This window comes from Canis aureus, chromosome 23 (assembly GCF_053574225.1).
Source record: "Canis aureus isolate CA01 chromosome 23, VMU_Caureus_v.1.0, whole genome shotgun sequence".
NCBI lineage: Eukaryota > Metazoa > Chordata > Mammalia > Carnivora > Canidae > Canis > Canis aureus.
The window spans coordinates 41318658-41342101 of record NC_135633.1 but is presented as its reverse complement, the minus strand read 5'-3'; the positions used below and the strand labels follow the sequence as shown (position 1 = coordinate 41342101).

Sequence of the window (23444 nt, the reverse complement as noted above, 5' to 3'; positions counted from 1 at the left end):
CTCTCTCTCTCTCACTGTGTGCCTATCATAAATAAATAAAAATTAAAAAAAAAAAGCTAAAAATAATATTTAAAGCAACAGTAGTCACATTATACTATGTGTTATGATGTGTATAAAAGTGAAATGACTACAATGACATAAGACAGAGGAAAGGAATTAGGACTATTATCAGGTTTTGACATCACATTTAAAGAGGTATAGTATTAATGCAGGTGGACAAAATTACTTAAGGGGGTCTACAGAAGTAATACCTTGGAGATGTTGCAGGTTTGGACCTGAACAACTGCCATAAAATAAATATTGCAATAAATGAAGTTTCTAGTTCCTCAGCATATATAAAAGTTAGGTTTACACTCTACTGTAGTCTAAGTTGCAATAGCATTATGTCTTTAAAAAAAGTATATACTTTAAAGACTACTTTATTACTGAAAAATACTAACAATCACTAAGCTTTCACCTAGTCATAATCACTGATCACAGATCACCATAACAATATAATAATAATGAAAAAGTTATAAACATTCTGAGAATAACTAAAATGTGACACTGACATGAAGTGAGCAGATGCTATTGGAAAAATGGTGCTGATAGACTTGCTGGACAAAGGGCTGCCACAAACCTTCAATTTATAAAAATCTCAGTATCTGCTATGCAATAAAATGAGGTAGGCCTATATTTTAAACTCCATGCAGACACTAAAAATAATTAAAATAGAGGTGTAAATAATGAGTGAGTCACTTGAAGAAATAAAATATAGCTTTAAAAGTAGAGGCATAGACTTCAGTTTCTGGTGCAACATGTAAGAAGTTCAGAAATCCCATTGTGTCCCAACAAGCATAAAGCTGAAAAACTGAAAAATCAACAAGTATTCTTAGATCCATCAGAGAAGTGAGGTCATAGAGCAAATAGCTACTCCTTCAAATTAGAGAGAGTCACATAAGCAGGTACAGAGTCCCAGTTTTCCAGAGCAGAAACTCACCAGCAGAACTGCCAAGGGGATATGGCACTGGAGTAGGAAATCCTGCACTGCAATCGATGAATGGCTATAGGCTCAGTGTGCACAAGTCTGAGAGTTAAAAACTCTAGGGAGACCCACTCATAGAAGCGACCCACACTTATATGAGTTTTACCTCTAGGAACTTTACCAGGTCCTCACAGTGAATATTGGGGAAAAATACTGCTGCTGCTTTGGCAGAGGAAGGGGAAAAAAGTAACCATTTTTCGTTATGGAAAAGTAACCATTTTGAAGTATGTCAGAGTATTCTGTTATTCTTAAAGAGGATTGTTTTTAAAAAGAATTGTCATCATTAAGAGGAGAAGCTTTTTAACCAGAGCCAATCTTCCTGGGAGAATGGATGAGCCAAGTTCAGCAACCTGTAGACATCAGTCTGTTTCAAGACATCAGTCTGTTTCAAGTGGGGAACAGAGAAGCACTGCTGACCAGGGACACAGGATCAGTAAAAAACACAGATCTACTCAGAGGACTACAGAATGCATCTCTTCCCCCTACCTGCTTATTGCACATTACTAAAGGCCTATTTACTGGAATTCCTTTTATCTAGTATATCATGTCAGTCTTTCATCAAGAAATTACAAGGCACACTAGCAAAAAACGGTTTGAAGAGATTTAAGAGGCATTGGAATTAGTCAGACATTGCAAGAATGGTGGAAATATCAGATAAGAAATTTTAATTTTAAAACCTATGATTAAAATGCTAAGGGATAGATAGATAGATAGTACATATAGATAATATATAAGAACAGATAGACAATAGATAATGAAGCAGGGAAATGAAAATGCTCAGAAAGTATTTCTAAAAATGTTAGAGGTGAAAATAATGTGACATAAATGAAGAATGCCTTTGATGGGCTCATTAGTAACGACATTCTTGAGGAATTAGAGCTTGAGAATACACACATAGAAATACCTAAATTAAAAGGCAAAAAGAAAAAGTAAAGAAATAAACCCCAAGAATATCCAATAACTGTAGGACAACTACAAAAAAGCATAACATACCTGTAATGCGAATACCAGAAGGAGAAGGAAAAAAGGAACAAACAATATTTGAAGTAATACTACTTAAGAATTTTCCAAAATTAATATTAGGCATCAAACCACATGTCAGGAAGCTCAGAGAACACCATGCATAATAAATGCAAAAATGTAGTATTTAAACTTTAAAAATCCAATATTAAGAATAACTCTTGAAAGAAGTCAGATGAAAAATGTCTTACTGACATAAAATCAAAGTACATCTGCCTTTTCTTCAGGAACCATATAAGGCGGTAGAAGATAGTAAAGTGAAATATTTAAAACACAGAGAAAATACATGCCAACCTAGAAATATGTATACTGCCCAATCATTCCTTAAAAGTGAAGGAGAAATAAAGACTTTCTCAGATTAAAATAAAAAGCAAAGACTGGGGGCACCTAAATGGCTTAGTTGGTTAAACATCTGCTTTTGGCTCAGGTCATGACCTCAGGGTCCTGGGATTGAGCCCCAGACCAGGCTCCCTGCTCAGCAGGGAGTCTGGTTTTCCCTCTCCCCCTCCCTGCTCATGCTGTCTCTCTGCCCCATTCTCTCTCTCTCTCAAATAAATAAAATGTCTTTTTTTTTTTTTTTTTTGTAAAGGAAAGAATGAAAAGAAATTGAGGGGATATATGGCCAGGATACCCATCTTGTAAGAAATGTTCAAAGAAGTTCTTTTAGACAGGTGGAAGGTGAAATAAATCAGAAGCTAAAATCTGCATAAAGCAAATAAAATAATAAGAAAACAACTCAGTTTTAAAATGGGCAGAACAGCCCCGGGCGGGTCCCTGGGGTGAGGGGCGGGGGTGGTTGGGGTGGGGGAGGGAAAAAAAGAAAGAAAAAAAAATGGGCAGAACATCTGACAGACATATCCCTACAGATGATAGGTGTATGGCAAATAAAATGTTCAGCATTGTATGTCATTAGGGAATTGCAAATTAAACCAATGAATGGGCCAAACTTGAAACACTAACACCAAATGTTGATAAAGATGTGGTGCAAAAGGAACTCCCATTCACTGATGTTGGGAAGTGCAAAATTATATAGGCAGTTTGGAAGATAGTTTGGCAGTTTTTTTTTTTATAAAACCACACGTACTCTTCCAGCAATTGTGCTCCTTAATATTTATCCAAATAAATTGAAACTTTATGTCCACAAAAAACCCTGCACATGTTTATAACAGCTATATTCACAACTGCCAAAATTTGGAGGCAATCAAGATGTCCTTAAGTAGGTGAATGGATAAATAAAATATGGAACATTCAGACAATGGAATAGTATTCAACACTGTAAAGAAATGAGCTATCAATCCATGAAAAGATAAGGAGAGAACTTAAATGCATATTACTAAGTGAAGGAAGCCACTATGAAAAAAACTAAATACTACACGAATCCAACTCTATGCCATTCTGGGAAAGGCAAAACTATGGAGACAGCAAGAAAAAAATCTGTGGTTTCCAGGGGTTGTGGTGAGCAAGTGATGAATAGGTGAAGTACAGAGGATTTCTAGGATAGTAATACTATTCTGTATGATACTACAATAGGGGGTACATGTCACTATACATTTGTCATGACTGTGGATGGAACTGGAGGGTATTACACTAAACAAAATAAGTCATTCAGAGAAAGACAATTATATGGTTTCACTCTTATGTGGAATATTAGAAAAAGCTCAGAGAATCATAGGGAAATGGAGAGAAGATTGAATGTGAAGAAGTCATAGAGGGAGATAAACCAGGAGAGACTCTTAACTCTAGGAAACAAGTTGAAGGTTGCTGGGAGTGGGTGGGGGTGGGGTAACTGGGTGATGGGCATTAAAGAGGGCATGTGATGTGATGAGCACTGGGTGTTATGTACAACGATGCATTACTGAACTCTACATCTGAAACTGATGAGGTACTATATGTTGGCCAATTTAATTTAAATTTAAAAAATACATTTGTCATAACCCATAGAATGTATAACATCAAGAGTGACTCCTACTGTAAGTTACAGACTTTGGGTGCTAATGATGTGTCCATGTAGATTAATCAATTGTAACAAATGTGCCATGGTAGCTGGGATATCTATAGTAGAAAAGGTTGTAAGTGTGTGGTATACGGAAATCTTTACTTAATTCTGAATTTTTTTTTGAGAACTTAATTAAAACTGCTCTGAAAATAGTTTATTTAAAAAAAATTTTAAAGTGAAAGTAAACAGTTTTATATTTTAAAATGCCCAGGATCCCTGGGTGGCGCAGCGGTTCGGCGCCTGCCTTTGGCCCAGGGCGTGATCCTGGAGACCCGGGATCGAGTCCCGCATCGGGCTTCTGGTGCATGGAGCCTGCTTCTCCCTCTGCCTATGTCTCTGCCTCTCTCTCTTTCTCTCTCTGTGACTATCATAAATAAATAAAAATTAAAAAAAATATTTAAAATGCCCAAACTCAAGAAGGCAGAAAAGAGTAAGGAGGAGGGATAAAAAAATGGAAAACATGGGATCCCTGGGTGGCGCAGCGGTTTGGCGCCTGCCTTTGGCCCAGGGCGCGATCCTGGAGAGCCAGGATCGAGTCCCACGTCGGGCTCCCAGTGCATGGAGCCTGCTTCTCCCTCTGCCTGTGTCTCTGCCTCTTTCTCTCTCTCCCTGTGTGACTATCATAAAAAAATATATATATATATTTAAAAAAAATGGAAAACATAACTAGATATCTCCAATGTTACATTTTAATTTAATTATGTCAATAACTATAGTATATATGAAGGCTTTAAGCTCACCAGTTTAAAAAAAAAAAGATTGTCAGAATGCACAAAACATAATCAAATTCTGTGCAGTCTACAATAAGCCTACTTTAAATGTAAAGACCTAGGTTGAAAGTAAAAGGATAAGAAAGATACACACAAATCCTATCCTAAAGAAAGTTGGAGTAGCTCTGTTAATTTTAGATAAATAATACATAGGACCAAGGAAGAAAGTTCAGGATTAAGAAGGTATTACACAATGATATAGAGGTTAATTAAGAATATACAAAAATCTAAGTGTGTATGCATCAAAAGAATTTCATAATGTATGAAGCAAAAGCTGATATGCACAAAAGAGAAAAGGGCAAATTCACGATTTTTGGTGATTTCAATGTTCCTTCTTAAGTAATTAATAAAATAAGTGGGAAGAAAACCTATAATGATATAGATACCCTGAAAAGCACTATCAACTGAGTGAACTTCACCTAGTAAGTATTTATAATATTTATAAATAATTCTACCCAACAACAGTGGACTACACATTTTCCCCAAATGTACACGAAACATTAATCAAGACAGATCATATTCTGGGCCATCAAACAAAGTCTTACATATTTAAAATAATAAAAATCTTACAATGTATGTTCTTAGACCAAAGTGGGAATTAGTTAAAAGTTAACAGGAGAATCTCAAGATATTGGAAATTAAAAAAAAAAAAAAAGCATAATAATCCTTGAGTCAAAGAAAGAATATCACAAGAGAAATTTTAAGATATGTTAACCTCAATGAAAACGGTTGATATATCTTGTCAAAATTTTGGGATGCAGCTGAATTAGTTCTTAGTGGAAAAATTGTAGCATTAAATGCACATATAAGGAAAAAAGGAAATGTCTAAAACCAATAATGTAAGATTCAACTTAAGAACTAGAGAAAGAAAAAAAAAGAAACTAGAGAAAGAAAAACTAGGTTATACCTAGAGCAAACAGAGGAGAAACTAATAAAAGGAACAGCAGAAATGAGTGAAGTTGAAAACAGAAAAACAATTGAGAAAAAAATTGAATCCAAAATCAAACAAAACCTGTACAAGAAAGCTACATTCCTATTTTCGCCTTGAACATAAAAGCAAAAATCCTTGACAAAATATTTGCAAAAAAAATCCAACAATATTTAAAAAGGTAATATAGCATGACAAGGTTGGTTTATGCAAGAAAACATGAAGCTATTTCAACATTTCAAGTATCAAGTATAATTCATGTAAATACCTTATTAAGTTGCTAAAGAAGAAAAACCATATCAATATAAGCAGAAAAAAAAAAAAAAACCACTCCATTCATGATAAGAAGTCTCATCAACGAAGTCTCATCAACCTCAGAAAAGAAAGGAAATTTCTTGACTCAATAAAGAGTTTCTATGAAAAAACTAAAGTTTAGAACAAGAATAATAGTGAGAATCCAAATTCTTTTCTCCTAATTTCAGGATGATACTGGATTCAGCATGGTACTGGAAGTCCTAGATAGTGCAGTAAAAGAGGAAAAAAACAAAAAAGACAAATATCAGAGGCATTGAGGGATCCCAGACCAGGTGGGCAGTGGGCAGGATGGAGGTGACATTGGAGCAGCATTTGGAGGACACAATGAAGAATCCTTCCATTGTTAGAATCTTGTGCACAGATTCACAAGGACTTAATTTGGGCTCCTGTGAGACCTTGTCAAATGAGCATGCTGGATTCATATCTGTTCTAGATTAGCAAGCAGGAAGCTAATCTCAGACCCCACTGATATTCTTGTGGTGTGTCTAGAATCAATAATGGGAGCATTATGATCCAGAAACAAGACAGCATCATGGTTGCAGTGTGCAAAATGACCTCTTAAAAATCTCATATCACTTCTCCAGTAGCCTGTCAAAAGGGCTCCATCCTACCTATGCTAATTATCTTGTAGAACTTTAAAGTTCCAGTAGGTAGGCCATTTATTTGTTGTGCATTGGGCACTTTTGTATTAGAGTAAGCTTCTTTTGACACTTAATAGACTGAATTATCAAAATATTAGTAAGAAAGGATCATGTTTTGAAGTAGCAGATCCAGGTCACTTAGTATATAGAAATTTTTTATGTTCAATAAATTTGGCTGGAGGAAAAAAAAAAGAAAAACATTGGGAAGGAAGAAATAAAATGTATGTGTTTACCGAAGACATGATTATGAGTATAGAAAATCCCAAAGATTTTACTTAAAAAAAAAATCCTGGAATTAATGAATGAGTTTAGCAAGGTCATAGGACAAAAGGTCAATATATAAAAGTCATCTTGATCTCTACATATATGCAATGAAAAAGTTGTATCTGAAGTTTGTTTACGAATCCCACATGTATAGGGGCATCTGGGTGGCTCAGATGGTTAAGTATCTGCCTTTAGTTCAGGTCATAATCTCCAGTTCCAGGGCTTGAGCCCTATATAGGGCTCCTGGCTTAGCAGGGAGTCTGCTTCTTCCTCTGCCTCTGCCTCTATCCCCTGCTTATGCTTGCTCTCTCTCTCTTTCAAATGAAATAAATAAAAATAAAACAAAAAGTAAAATTCCCCACATTTATAGCTTCAAAATTTGTATTTGAAAAATTTTAAAGGGCCACATTTACAACTTCAAAAAGTGGATTAACTTTATTCATAAATTCTAGAGATCTGATGTACAGCACTGTTACCGATACCATATTGTATACTTAGAAATGTGTTAAAATGGTACATCTCACATTAAGAGCTCTTACTAGAACAAAAAGTCAAAAACAAAAACAAGGATCAAAATTAACTTTCACAGATGATGGATGGATGGATTCATTATCATGATTTGGGTGAAAGTTTCATATGTGTACCTATGTTGAAATTTTTCAAATTGTACATTTTTAGTATGTACAGGTTACTGTATGTCAAATATATCAGCAAAATTGCTAAATTTTTTGTTTTTATTTATTCCAATTAATATTAGTATTACACTAATATTACACTAATAATATTAGCTTCAGGTGTACAATTTAGTTATTCAACACTTCCATACAACACCTGGTGCTTACCACAATAAATGCACCCCTTAATCTCCATCACCTATTTAATCGATCTTCCAACCACCTCCCCTCTGATAACCATCAATTTGTTCTCCATAGTTAAGTGTCTGTTTCCCAGTTTGCCTCTCTCTCTTTTTTCTGCTATGCTCCTTTGTTCCTGAAATCCCACATATGAGTAGAATCATATGGTATATACCATACACAAAAATAAACTCAAAATGAGCTAAAGACATGTGAGACATGAAATCATCAAAATCCTAGAGGAGAACACAGGCATTACTATCTTTGACATCAGCTGTAGTAAGTTCTTTTAAGATATGTCTCCTCAGGCAAGAAAATGAAAGAAAAAGTGAACTATTGGGACTTCATCAAAAATAAAAAAATAAAAAGCTTCTGCACAGTGAAGGAAACAATCAACAAAAGTAAAAAGTGACCTATGAAATAGAAGATATTTGCAAATGACATATGCGTTAAAGGACTAGTATTCAACATATATGAAGAACTTATAAAAAACATTCAAAAAATGAATACTTGAATTAAATAATGGGCAGAATATATGAATAGACATTTTTCCAAAGAAGACATCCAGATGACTAACAGACACATGAAAAGATGCTCAACATTGATCATCATCAGGGAAATACAAATTAAATTTACAATAAGATATCACCTCACACCAGTCAGAATGGGTAAAATCAAAAACACAAGAAACAGTAGGTGTTGGCAAAGATGTGTGGAAAGAGGAACTCTCTTGCACTATTGGTGGGAATGCAAACTAGTGCAGCCACTCTGGAAAACAGCACAGAGTTTCCTCAAAAAGTAAAAAGAAATAGAACTACTTTACAATCCAGCAATTGCAATACTAGGTATTTACTAAAGGATACAAAAATACAGACTTACAAGGAAACATACATCCCAATGTTTATAGCAGCATGATCAACAATAGCCAAATTATGGAAAGAGCCCAAATGTCCATTGATTGATGAATGGATAAAGAAGAAGTGGTATATATGTACAATGAAATATTTCTGTCATAAAAAACAATGAAATCTTACCATTTACAACAATATGGATGGAGTTAGAGAGTACTATGCTAAGCTAAAAAAGTCTAATAAAGGCAAATTGTTAACTTTTAAGAAAGTAAATTAATTAGTTATAAACTTAACAAAATATATGCAGATCGTTACAATGGAAGCCTATAATGCAATAAGGAAAGGAATAAGATCCAAATAAATGGAGAAATAAACCATGTTCATAGAATGGAAAACTTACAGAGTTATGATGATGATTCTCTCAATTTGATCTATAGATTCAGTGTAATCTCTAACAAAATTCTAGAAAATATTTTGTAGTTACAAAATATTTTTGTAAACTTTTGACTCTAAAGTGTATTATACTACACCAAAGTAAATAGAACATCCAAAACAATTCTAAAACAACAAAATCACAATATTCACATTATTAGATTTCAAGACTTACTAGAATTGCATAGTAATCAAGACAATGTAGTAGTGAGAAAAGGATAGACATGTGGATCATCAGAGCCAGACAGAAGATAGAGCAGAAACCTGCCTAAGCATATCAGCTGATTTTTCATTGAAGTGTAAGGGCACTTTGATGGATGGAGAAAGGGCAACCTTAGATAAAACACCAAGAGCTCACTCCAAGAAAGGAAAATTGTTAAATATGACTTTATCAAAAATAAAAACTTTTGTTCCCTGAAAGATAACCTTATAATAATATAAACCAAGTCATATTCCATGAAAAAATATTTGTGGTCAAATAACTGATGAAAAATTTATAAATTTATATTCTGAAGATATACACAAAAACATTTAAAACTCAAAAGTAAGAAAGCAAACAATCCAATTTTTAAAATGGGCAAAATATACAGACATTTCACCAAAGCAGATATCTGGATGGCAAATAAATACTTGTAAACACTCTGAATCATTAGTCACCAGAGACATTGGAATTAAAACTATAATTACATACTACTATATATCTAGTACAATGGCTAAAATAACATAAAGTTGACAATACCAAATGCTAGTGAGGATGGAGAGCAATAGGAACTCTCATTTAGTGCTGGTCAAATGAATAGCACAAATCATTTTGGAAGACAATTTGATCTTCCTTCCTTCCTTCTTTCCTTTTTTCCTCCCTCCCTCCCTCCCTCCTCCTCCTTCTTTTCTCTCTCTCTCTTTCTTTTTAATGAAGTTAAACACACACTTACCATATAATTCAGTATTTCACCTATAGGCATTTACCCAAAGGAGAAACTGAAAAGTTATTTTCACACAAAAATCAGTATGTGGAGTTTGTAAAGGTTTGTCACAACAAAAAAAAACCTGGAAGTAAACAAAATGACCTTCAGCAGGTAAATGGATAAACAATATGTGGTACATCCATGAAACAAAATGCTATTCGTTGATAACAAGGAATGAGCTACTCATATACATAACATGGCTGAATATTTTTTTAACATGGCTGAATATTAAATGCATTTTGCTGAGTGAAAGGAGCCAAAACCAAAGTGATACATATTTTATGATGCCACTAGAGGAAATCTTCAGAAAAACTAAACTATAGAGATGAAAAACAATATTGATGTCTTAGAGTTACTTAAAAGAAACAACAACAAAAAAAAATCCCTCATGTATCTATATACTAGCAGTGTATTATTTGAAAACCAAAAATACTATTTGCAATATGTAAAAAAAAAGGAAGAAAGAAAAAGAAAAAAGTGAAAAAAAGGAAAGAGAAAGAAAAAGAAGAGAAATAAGAAAGAGAAGTGAAAGAAAAAGAAATATGTAGGGAAATGTATCAAAACACATAAAAAATCTATATGCTGTAATCTATAAAATCCTAATGAAAGAAATCAAAGAAGATCAAATAAATGGAGAGAGACATCATTTTTATGGTTTGGAAGACTCAATACAGGAAACTTGTCAATTCTGTCAATTCCTTTCAATTTGATTGATAGATATAATGCAATCCTTACAGAAATCTTAGAAGGATATTTGTAGATTTAGATGAGCTGATACTAAAATTTTTGTGTAAAGGCAAAGAAGCTAGAAGAATTATCAGTTTTTGAAAAAGAATAGAATCATGCTTTTTAATTTTAATTTTTCCCCAACCCATAATTTTCTAATTTTAAAACCGACTATAAAGCTATGGTAATCAGGCAGCCCTGGTGGCCTAGTGGTTTAGCGCCACCTTCAGCCTGGGGTGTGATTCTGGAGACCTGGGATCGAGTCCCACGTCAGGCTCCCTGCATGGGGCCTGCTTCTCCCTCTGCTTGTGTCTCTGCCTCTCTCTCTCTCTCTGTGTCTGTCATGAATAAATAAATAAAATCTAAAAAAAAAGCTATGGTAATCAAGACAGTACAATGTTGATAAAGAGACACACATACAATGGAAAAGAATGGAGTTCATAAATTGACTTATGTAGATATGGATAGTTGCTTTTTGAACAAAGCTGTCAAATTAATTCAAAGGAGAGAGGTTTTTGCAACAAATGATGTTAGAACAACCGGGCATGCAAATGCAAGAAAAACTTAACCTTCAACTAAGCTTCACTCCTTATGCAAAAATTAATTCAAGATGAATCATAGATATAAATGTAAAATGTAAAATTATTTTAAAAGCTGTTAGAAGATACAGATTAAAAATCCTTGATCATGATCCATAAAAATTAATAATATTAATAAATTGAACATCACCAAAATGAAAGACATCTGCTCTTTAAAAGGATACTATTTGGACAGTGAGAAGACAGCCACCAGATTAAAAGAAGATATTTGTAAATCATATACTTGATAAAAGATTTCTGTCCAAAATCTGTTAAGATTTTTCAAACCTGAATAAACAGGCAACAAACCAACTAAAAATGTAGGCAAAAAATTCAACAGACACTTCACCCCAGAAAATACACAATGGGCAGATAAGCATAGGGAAAGATGTTAAAATATCATTAGTCATTAGGGAAATGCAAATTAAAACCACAATGAGATCCAACTTCACATTCAATGGAATAGCTAACATTAAAATCAAGCTAAAGCAACAAAACAGATCACACCAGACATTGGCAAGGATATGGAGGAATAACTGTGCTACTGGAATCTGGATCTTACTGGTAAGTGTGGCCTGAGGAGAGAGAAACCTCAGCCACACCTTCAGACAGTGGTTGCTCTATTCTCATGGCCCCTGTGCTGCCCATCCTCTGAAGGGACAGTCAGGCTGGCCCCTGTGACCTCCCACTCTCTTATATCATGAAGGCTGATGCTGGTTCAGAGACATATCATCTATTGCTAAAATCTAATGTCTGTATTAACATTCTGCACTGAAGGGGGCAGCTCTACCTTACCACAGCCTCTGGCTATATCCCTATATGCTTCTATCCTCTCATTCTACTGAACCATGAGGTCTGATAGAATCATTCTGAAGTCCTTCTCCCTTCAGTCCAGATCCCAGTACAAAGGTCGAGAGTGTCTCTACCCACATTCCAGGGCTCTGTTCTTCCTCTTCATGTCCACCACATGAGATGAACTGATCATCTAAATATTCCAGAGTGAGAAATTGGGGCTGCTGTTCTTGCCTGAGATCTAGCAATTAAGATGTAAGGTTCGGGGGAATGAGGCAAAAGGTGAGGGTTCTCAAAATGTTCAGTCCCATTCGTGCGGCATGACTTCATTTCAAATAATTGGAGTGAAGGTCCTCACGAACATATGAGGAGATCATGTCTAATAGGGCAAGAGGTATTTGGGATTATGTGAACAGGAATAGAGGAAGAGAAAAGTAATGTCCAGGTAAAGAAATAGAAATGAGAGTGGGACAAGAGAAGCATCAGGACTAGAGAGGAACTTAGGGAAAGCAGTGCAAAAGGGAAATGGGTAGTTCGAGCCAAAAAGGCTTCCAGTGGTGCTATGGGAAGTATAGAGAAAGAAGTTCAAATAGCACCTCTGCTAAGTTAACTGCCTTTAATTTAGCTGAATGAACCCATGAATCCGAGAAGAAGATAATCCTTAGGGAACAGCAGCCAAGTTGTAGAAAATATGGAATACTGATAGAGGAGGCAACATGCAACATTTCCTGTACGTTTAAAAATTACTCAAAGGTAGTTAAAAAAAATCCATTTCATGGAATTGGCACAAAGCTACTGTTTCTTAAGACCTAACGGGGATAAAACAGCTGAGAGTAATATGGCATCATAATTAGTAGTTACAGAAGTTGAACTACCGAGTTAGAGGCCCAGCCTCACCACTTACCAGCCCAGACCTTGAGATACTCATTTGCAAAACAAGTACCTATCTCACAGGGGGACATTGGACCAGGGCCTTGCCCAAGTGTTCACCATTACTGTTGTCAAGTATATAAACAGAATGATGATAAAGAGGGAGCACTCTGGAGAGAAGGGCAAAAAAGAGAAGAATGAAAGAAGTAGACAAGTAGCAAGCAGTAAAAATCCAGCAAGAAATTGAGAGAAAACCCAAATTTGAGTCAGTAATAAGTAGAAGAGCCAGGAAAAGCCCTAAAAGGTTTTTAAAACACTAAAATCACCAAGGGAAAAATAATGTGGGAAAATGAACAGAGCGGATATAATCCAAGAAGGAGATTTCATGTGTTGCTCACAATCAGGGTTCCAGACCCACCCCTACTCCACGGTCATGTCCACAAAAATAATGGATCTCAAGTAAAACTCCCTGTGGCTCCCCAACCTATCTAAAGTCAGGAGGATAACGTTGGGAAACAGCAATTGGCCAATATTTTGGCTAATTTCGTGAAGAACATTTCCTTTCCACGGATCACAAAAGTGAAAAAAAGTAACCAAAAATATTAACAGATATAGACAAGATTACTAAGAAAAACTATGTATTAAGGGCTACAATGATTTCAGGTACTTCTTTCATTCTGTTGCATCTTACAAGTAACAGACACACATGTGTGCAGCTGTCAGGAGAGCAGAGGTGGACTGCTGTGCAGCCGGTATTCACAGACCTCTGCACGAGCAGCAGGAAGCCTCTTTCAGTGACACAAAGGAAAGTCAGAACCTGCCAGGGGGCTCTGGAGGCACGTCTCCAGGGGCAGAAGGTGGTTCTCCAGTTCCACTTCTTTGAAGGCTTTCCGGACAACCACTGTCCCCACCGAGGTGACCACGGGGCAGCCTGTGCGTGTTCCAATGGATCTGCTTAGTGAAGCTGGTCCCACCTCCAAAGCGGGGACAGAGACGAGACCGGAACTTTGACTAAAGCCTTCAGGAAAATGCCAAGGAAAGCAAAACAAACAGGAACCAGAAGCAAGGTAATCTTGTTTTACACACCTCCCTCTGCTCACCTTCCAGTTGGTGCTTCTCCTCAAGGAACTGCCCGGGTTTGTTCCTGTCTGCCCCACCACCCGGAGCTGATGCTCTGGATCTCTGCCTACACTGTCTAGGTTCAGGAAGGGGAGGATTTGAGTGGGAGAGGGCAAAGCAGCTTCCCTTCCCAGCTGCGCTGTGTTTGCTTTCCGAGAAAGAATCCTTTTCAGAGATTAACACGGAGACTACATTAATCTAGGAGGTGCATCTGAATCACCTGCAGGGCTTGTTAGACCACAGAGCCCTGGGCCTCAATCACACACACTCTTGATGTAGTAGGTGTGGGGTGAGGCTGCAGAGTCTGCCCGTCTAACAAATTCCAAGACGCTGGTGCTGGAGCTGATGGCGGGACCGTGCTCTGAGAGCCTCGGCCACAGGCCCTGTTCCTGAATGATGATGCTTTTAGGTAGCGCCAGGATGGAAGTTCAGCCTGTGGACCTGCTGCTGTGGCTTTTTGTGATCTTAAGTGGGGAGAGGGGAGTGATGGGAAATGCAGGCCCGTCTGCCCAGATGGCCCCTATGCAGCACCCTTGCAAAAGGCATTCTGAAGGCCTTCTTAAAATAGTAACATAGTTTACCAGAGAGCCCAGAAATTCCACAATCAGGTGTGTACCCAAGAGAACAAAAACACATGTCTGTACAAAGATTTGAACTCAAATATTCGTAGTAGCGTTATTTTTAGTAGCTAAAAACGGGAGCTCTCAGATTTAACAGCAGCTATTCATAATGTGATTTTGACTCAAAAATATTTTTATCATTTTTGTTGGATGTTTCTTGCAGAAATGATTCTGTTGGTAATAGGTACCTATTTATTCACATTGTCCATTACGTGAGTAATAGATGCCCTTTTGAAAAGCTAGAAATAAAAAGAAAAACAGCCAGCCAGACCTAGTAAAATATACATGACCTGAAATCTATTTCAAGCTGTTAAAGATTAAAGATGTTGAATAAATGTATAGTTTTTTGTGGCATTAAATGATTTACCTTAAATCTGAGCATTGCTCCGGTCACTTTTTGATTTTTTTCCCCTATATCCTTCTTTTTACCTAGTAAGTAACTGACTCGTTGAGAGCCTGGGTCATATTTAAGTTTTCCAGTATAATTCACTCTTCATCTTGCAAATATGCGTACAAGGACACATTCAGTTACGAGAGGTTTTCATGGCCAAACGATGCACTTATTTCTGAAAAGAATTACAATAATGAGTACAAGGGGAAGTGAGTCACCACACGATCCCACCAACCCCTTCCCTGGACAGCGCTTGGGCCTGTCCAGAGGAGTGCCCAGGTCTTATCCCAGGTAGCCTGGCCTGACGAGAAAGATAAAGGGAGTCAAGAGGTCTAAATCAAGAAAGCGAGCTAGAGGGCAGATTGCTATGACCAAAAACTTAACCTATTATTGTGTTGATTTTCAGAGCCCAGATGATCATTTGCTTTTAGGTGGGCAATTTTAACTGTGGGCTTTTCCACCCGTCATTTCACCAATCTGCCTCCCTTCAACAAGGTAAGAGGGAAGGGCAAAAATTGTAGAGTATCCTCTGGAGGGGAAATGCCCTCCCACTAAAGCAGGCCCAGTGAAGAAAATATATTTCTGGAAACAAAGATGTAAGTTTGAGAGAACACAGATTTCAGCCGAGGGGGAGAATTCCCACGCAGCGGAGTGTTCAGTGCCCGACACACCAGGCCTCCGTTTTTAGCTGGAGGAGTTCCACATCCGGCTCACGGCACAGTTTCTTCTAGGGGCTCCCTCTCGCGAGCCATCCCGGGCTGCATGTTCCTGGGGTCGCTGACCAATAGCCCTGTGCTCCCTTCCAGGTCTCTCTGTGTGATGCTGCTCCTCACGGGGACAGGGAGGCCTCTTCCCGTAACCAGCTCCGACGGCTCCGCTCCTGAAATTCCCATAACCCAGCCAGGACATCGGGTTACTCGGAATATAAACCCATTTTTCCCTCTTCTCTTGAGTCTCACCGACTCTCGGTCTCACGACAGACCAGTCTGCTGTACCGAGGGCTTAGCCTTGCCAATTCACGGAGCCCACAGAACTTTGTTTCGCCCTTCCCCCTCCTTTTTTGTACCAGGATCGAAATGCCTTTATCCAGCCAATTTCATCCACTTAATAAGTGCTTGACGAAGTGCAGGCTGAGAAGCGCTTCCATGAACACTGACTCCTTGGCTCCCCGCCTCCAACTCACCTGTCTGCAAGTTGGCCCCGCTGGTGCTCACTCAGGAGGTGGCTTTGGGAGCAAAGTGGGCCAGCCTGCAACCAATGACTCAGCCCTGGTTCTGGGATCCGGGGCATCCTCTGTTCTCCTCCCCACCCCACGGTCCTCCTTTCCTCTTCCCTTCGTTATTGTTCTACAGAGTACTCTCAGACCCCAACACAGCACGTAGTCTACTCATTTCCTTGTCAAGTATGTGCCATCACAAGTCTCCCCGGGGACGTGTCTTAGATGGATCATTTAGAGCGTGCTTTGGAAACCACTTGTGAGGCTAGTCGAAAGGCAGAGGTAATTGGAAACTCACTGGGGATTCTAGAGGTTTGACCTGAGGAAGCACAAATTAGGACAGGGGAGGGCAAGATACAGCTGAGAGATATCGGGGCTGGTATGATACGCGGCTGAGGAAGAAAACGGTGTCTTGACGGCATCTCAGTTTTCCAGTATGAGTAAGAGAGCAGGTAGCCGTCCGAATGCCTGCAATTAAGAAGACAAGGTGAGGAAGACCCTGTAGGCCGGATGCGGTCCTTACAGCGGTCTAGCTTATAGGAGGAGTCTGGCTGGCATGGGGATGGCCGCGGGGCTCTGCATCTCAGAAACAAACACGACAATGAAACAAGAAACGAGGATTTGGGAGTCCTGAGCATGGCTTCTTAACATGCGGGTGCCTATGGGGAAGGAAATGAAAGCAGAATATTTAGCAAGCTGAAATAAGTGTTTTTAATTTTGGCTATTGAAGATCCCTTTCTCCGGGATATTCTCCCGAGATGGAATCTACTGCCGACTAAAAAGGAGAATGAAAGAGGCTCACAAAATACAAATTCCTCTGGGGTGGAAAACCTCGTAATTGTGTTAGCCTGAACCTGTTGGAAATCGTCTAATATGTATGACCATAATTTTCATGCTTTTCCTTTTTTTTCAGATTATTTTATTTTAATGACTTGACAGAGAGAGAGAGAGAGAGAGAGAGAGCGCGAGCAGGGGGAGTAGCAGAGGTAAAGAGAGAGGCAAGCTCTCTGTGGGGCAGGGAGGCCGATGCCGGGTTTGATCCCGGGACCCCGGGATCATGACCTGAACTGCGGGCGGATGCCTCGCCAGCTGAGCTACCCGGCGCCCCTGTGATTTTCTCTTGGCCAAATATTGAGTATATATTGGCTCCTATGACGTTTAGATCTTCCAAATATCTAGCATTTTCTGACTATGTATGGGTGTGGATTATAATAATGGGAGTAGCTCAGCAGGCCACGGAGGGATATGCAGAGCAACTATGAAATCTTACAAGGCTTTACACGAGACGCAGGAAAATCTGTGTCTACCATTTTCTCTACACCAGGGAGAACCAGCATGTGTGTAGCACAGAAATTAAGGAAGGGGTCCTCCCCTCCCCACCCAAATAAAAGTAGTAGAATGTCAAATGTCCTAATAGGGAAACTAAATCTGTCAGACCTATATTAGCAGGGATCAACCTAAGTGGGAGAGTGGAAGTCAGAATGGGCAGGAGAAGGAAGGAGAGAGGGAGAGGGTGGGGAGAGAGCTGGCGGGAGAGAGAATTGACAAGGAATTGATTTATGAGGACTATGGGTCCTAGCTAGACAAGTCTGAGAGCAGGAAGGCAATCACTCAAGGATGGAAAGCAGGAGCAGTCTAGAACCTTCCACAGGCTGTCAGGAGCAACTGGAGCAATGTAGACCCCACTCGCTTTTGAAATTTTATTCAGGGAATGCCCAGACATTCCTTTAAAGGCCTTTGTTGATTCAATCGGGTCCACCTGGGTAATCAATCACCCTCCTTTATCACCACTTTGATTCATCTGCCAAATCCCTTCACAGCAGCACCTACATTAGTATCTACTTGGATAACTGCAAGAGATGTGAGGATGCCATGAAGTCCTTGAGTCCCTCCCTTATATCCCCGTCATTTGGCCTAAGCAGACTGACACATCACGAAACATCACAAGGCTTTATGTTGTTAAATACAGGTATAAAGAATCTGAAAGGTGTTATCTAGATTTATTACATAGAACCCTCTGTCGAGACAATGTCCTGAATATACATTCTGTAGCTCAATAAATGCGTTACTGTAGGAAACCTTTCCTACACCATGCTCATAATATTGTAATGCTCGCAACATGATTGAAATTTTCATTTCATTTTTTTTCTTGAAATTCAGGTCTCTTAAGTCACCCACTGGGAGCTTGACTGTCAGCGGTGTATTTTTCTTTTAAATGTTATATTCTTCGGTGTATTTTTGTATGCATTGTTTTGTAATGTTGTTGCCACGTGGATGCACTGGTTTTTAATATATTAATAAATCACTTTGCTAAAACGCACATACATGAGATACCCTGCCCGTAACTTACATTTTCCCGTATCTTCATTTATATAATGCGTTGAACATTGTACAGTATTTTAAAATTATTCTCCGTATCGTATAATGTTCAAGTGACAGCCTATGTACTTATTCAGCTACTGAAAGTAATGTTACGGCATATATATATATATATGTATATATATATATATATATCCATTTATTTATATCCTTGTTGGTGATGGATTCTATAGGAGAGATGCCTGGAGGTGATACTGCCAGGTTAGAAGATGTGTGAACAGATGATTAGGGTATCTCCCTAGACTGTGCTGATGCTCCATAGGGTGGTCCTGCTCTGGCTGGAGCGGTCTGTAACTCCTCTGAGCCTGGGTCCTAGGCCATCCGTTGAGTGAGGAGTGCAGCGGGTAGACACACCGGGTCCAGGAGAACTCCCCAGTCACGAGCTCCTATAATCTCCATCACCATAAGCCGGGAACAGATGGTGCCACCTGCTCAGGAACCGGCCTCTTGGTGAGCAGAGAAAATTTTAAGAACAAGGTACAAGAACACAGGGGCCTAGAGAATGGGCCTATAACAAGCGCAGGACCACCCCGCAATTATGGAGGGCATAAGGAACCCGAGAGCGTGAGGAAGACTGGAAGCGCATTGAGAAAGGGAAGCAGAGCCCTGAGTGGCGTGGGCATGGCGCAGCGGGAGGAGATTCCAACCTGTCCTCCACGCTGAGATCTCCCACCCCCCACCACATACACAGCATCACACAGCAGAAAAAGAAGAAGAAAGAAAGAGAAAGAAGAAGAAGAGGAAGAAGAAGATGAAAGAAGGAGAAGAAGAGGAAGAAGGAAGAAGAAGAAGAAGAAGAAGAAGAAGAAGAAGAAGAAGAAGAAGAAGAAGAAAGAAGAAGAAGAAGAAGAAGAAGAAGAAGAAGAAGAAGAAGAAGAAGAAGAAGAAGAAGAAGAAGAAGAAGAAGAAGAAGAAGAAGAAGAAGAAGAAGAAAGAAGAAGAAGAAGAAAAAGAAGAAGAAGAAGAAGAAGAAGAAGAAGAAGAAGAAGAAGAAAGAAGAAGAAGAAGAAGAAGAAGAAGAGAGAAGAAGAAGAAGAAGAAGAAGAGAGAAGAAGAAGAAGAAGAAAGAAGAAGAAGAAGAAAGAAGAAGAAGAAGAAGAAGAAAGAAGAAGAAGAAAGAAGAAGAAGAAGAAGAAGAAGAAGAAGAAGAAGAAGAAGAAAGAAGAAGAAGAAGAAAGAAGAAGAAGAAGAAAGAAGAAGAAGAAAAGAAGAAGAAGAAGAAAAGAAGAAGAAGAAGAAGAAGAAGAAGAAGAAGAAGAAAGAAGAAGAAGAAGAAGAAAGAAGAAGAAGAAGAAAGAAGAAGAAGAAGAAAAGAAGAAGAAGAAGAAAAGAAGAAGAAGAAGAAGAAAGAAGAAGAAGAAGAAGAAGAAAGAAGAAGAAGAAGAAAGAAGAAGAAGAAGAAGAAAAGAAGAAGAAGAAGAAAGAAGAAGAAGAAGAAGAAGAAGAAGAAGAAGAAGAAGAAGAAAGAAGAAGAAGAAGAAGAAAGAAGAAGAAGAAGAAAGAAGAAGAAGAAGAAGAAAAGAAGAAGAAGAAGAAAGAAGAAGAAGAAGAAAAGAAGAAGAAGAAGAAAGAAGAAGAAGAAAGAAGAAGAAGAAGAAAAGAAGAAGAAGAAGAAAGAAGAAGAAGAAGAAGAAGAAGAAAAGAAGAAGAAGAAGAAGAAAAGAAGAAGAAGAAAAGAAGAAAGAAGAAGTAGAAGAAGAAGAAAAGAAGAAGAAGAAGAAGAAAAGAAGAAGAAGAAAAGAAGAAAGAAGAAGTAGAAGAAGAAGAAAAGAAGAAGAAGAAAAGAAGAAGAAGAAGAAAGAAGAAGAAGAAAGAAGAAGAAGAAGAAGAAAGAAGAAGAAGAAGAAAGAAGAAGAAGAAGAAGAAGAAGAAGAAGAAAGAAGAAGAAGAAAGAAGAAGAAGAAGAAGAAAGAAGAAGAAGAAAAGAAGAAGAAGAAGAAAAGAAGAAGAAGAAGAAGAAGAAGAAGAAGAAGAAGAAGAAGAAGAAGAAGAAGAAGAAGAAAGAAGAAGAAGAAGAACAACAACAACAACAACAACAAAGAGTGATTGACTGATTGATTTTCCTTGAGAGAGCACCCGTGCAGGTGTGCAGGGGTAGGATCAGAGGGAGAGGGCGAAAAGCAGACTCAGCTGGGAGCGAGGAGCCTCACCGGGGCTCCATCTCCCCACGTTGAGATCCTGACCTGAGCCAAATCAAGAGGGGGACGCTTAAGGGCCGACCCAGCCACCCAGGCCCCCCAGCTTTGCCCATTTGCCGTCTTTGACCCTAGAAATGCAACTGAAGCCAGGAACCTAGCAACTGCGCGCCAGAGGAGGCTGTGGCGTTTTGGCTGCAGGACCCAGATGCGCCTCTTAACTGGAACTGGCTTTTCTGGACCTTCGCAGCGAGAACTCGTCCTCTGCAGGTGGACGGGGCGGGGCACCGGCGCTGGGCACCGGCTCAGCAAGTGCAGGTGCCCGGGCGCCACCCAGCACGCAGGGCGCCGGCTCTCCCCTCGCCTTGCCTGCGGCCTCTCTTCTTCGGAGCCCCCGGTTCCCCTCCAGGGCTCTTCTGGGCGCCACCCCCGCCAGGGGCCCCTGCCCGCTCCGTCCCGCGCGCAGTGGGACCGCGGGCTCCGGGGGAGAGCGTGGAAGAGGGAAGGAGGCCCCCGCGCCCGCCCTGCCGCCCTCCCTCCGGAAGGCGCGCAGAGGAGGAGGCCGCCCGCGTCCTCGCGGCCGAGCGGGAGCCGCTCCGGAGAGGGCCGCGTGGGGCCCGGGGGCTGCGCGCCAGCAGGTGCGGGGACCCGACTCGCCAGGGCCCGCAGCCCAGCGCCCGCCCCCCGCCCCCCGCCCCCGACCGAGTCCGGGGCTCGGCCTCCCGCCGGGACCCACCGCCCCTGACCGAGCTGCCGCGCCCCCGCCCCCCGCTTCGCGCCGCCCAGTCCGCCCGCCCTGGGCCCGCGTCCGCTCGGGGGTGGTTCGCGGGCCTGGACGTCCTGCAGGCCCGGGGCGCGAGGCTCTAGCTCGCAGGCTCCCGAGACCGCGCCGGGGCCGTGGGAGCTGTCTGGGGACGTACCGCAAGCTCCTGGGGCGGGGGCGGGGCCGGGGCCGGACAGTGGCCACGAGGGGAGCTCAGGGCTCTGTCCGCCGGCCTGGACCGCCTGGACCCCGCGCCGCGCCGCGCCGGAGCCTCGGGAAATAGGGACTCCTGGGGCTTGCTCCAAGGACGCCAAGGGGTCCCGGTGAGCCACGCAGCCCTTGAGCCGGGTTCGTCGGAGCCAGGCTCTCTCCGGTAGCTGGACGCTGGGTCCCGGGGCGGCCCCGAACTTCCCTCTTGACCCTGGCCGCCTTCCGCGCTGGACCCGCAGGGCAGGGCGTCCTGGGCAGATTTCGGGGTGCCTGCGTGGTTACCTGGCTCCTGCTGCATCCAGGGACCAACTGCGCGCTCATCTACTCAATATTTTTCCATACACCGACTTACACGTTAAATGCTTTTCCAAAGAGAACGTCGTAAGCCTGACAAAAATCAACGTGCTTTGCATTTCTGAAGGTAACAAAATAATGAAAAATAGTGACATTTTATGTCTAAGTGAAAAAAAAAAAAGGTGAAGCGACAAAGCACAAACATATTCAGTAACATTTTGACACCGCATACTGGACTATCAATCCTGAGAAAGATAGGAGTGTTCATCAGGCCACATAGGCGTTTCTAAAGAATGTTCATTTCTGTTATCTCCTACTGCCTTTTCAAGGTAGCTTGCGGAAATCAGCTCTTAGTCAGCAATCAAAGGTGAATTTCCTCACTAATAAATTCAAATCTATTTTGGGGGGCAAGTGTTTATGCCAAATAACAGCTCACTGCAGCGTCATCGGTCTCTTTGGATATCTAGGAAAGAACAGGGAAGGCCTATTCTGCAAGCATTAAATAATAACGGAATGATACGGATGGTTATTTGTTAGACTGAGGTTCTTTACATCCTGGCCACGGATACTACCAGCGGGCCTCAGACCCTCTGCAGCCAGGGTTCCAGCTCCCTAGCAGCTTCTCAGTAATCTCCAGGTGCCCCGTCAGTCCTCAGGTTAGGGCAGCAGGGCTCAAACCAGGGACAGGCGGAGTAGCAGATGACAATCCTGAAACGTCCAAGCAAAACACCCGGTCAGGGGAATTTGCCATGGCTCTTTTGGAACCAGAAGACAATGCCCTGCAGGGTCTCTCAGCCCTGACTTCTGCAGGAACCAGGAAAGGAATCTGGAATCTCAGCCACAGGACAGCTGCTGTGTGATGCTGTGTATGTGGTGGGGGGTGGGAGATCTCAGCGTGGAGGACAGGTTGGAATCTCCTCCCGCTGCGCCATGCCCACGCCACTCAGGGCTCTGCTTCCCTTTCTCAATGCGCTTCCAGTCTTCCTCACGCTCTCGGGTTCCTTATGCCCTCCATAATTGCGGGGTGGTCCTGCGCTGTTATAGGCCCATTCTCTAGGCCCCTGTGTTCTTGTACCTCGTTCTTAAAATTTTCTCTGCTCACCAAGAGGCCGATTCCTGAGCAGGTGGCACCATCTGTTCCCGGCTTATGGTGATGGAGATTATAGGAGCTTGTGACTGGGGAGTTCTCCTGGACCCGGTGTGTCTACCCGCTCACTCCTCACTGATGGCCTAGGACCCAGGCTCAGAGGAGTAACAGACCGCTCCAGCCAGAGCAGGACCACCCTATGGA

At 40.8% G+C, this 23444-nt stretch overlaps 1 pseudogene; it reads left to right on the top strand.

Moving 5' to 3' along the window:
- The first annotated feature begins 6341 nt into the window (after positions 1–6341).
- Positions 6342–6615, top strand: LOC144295496 (ragulator complex protein LAMTOR5 pseudogene; annotated as a pseudogene).
- Positions 6616–23444: the final 16829 nt, after the last annotated feature.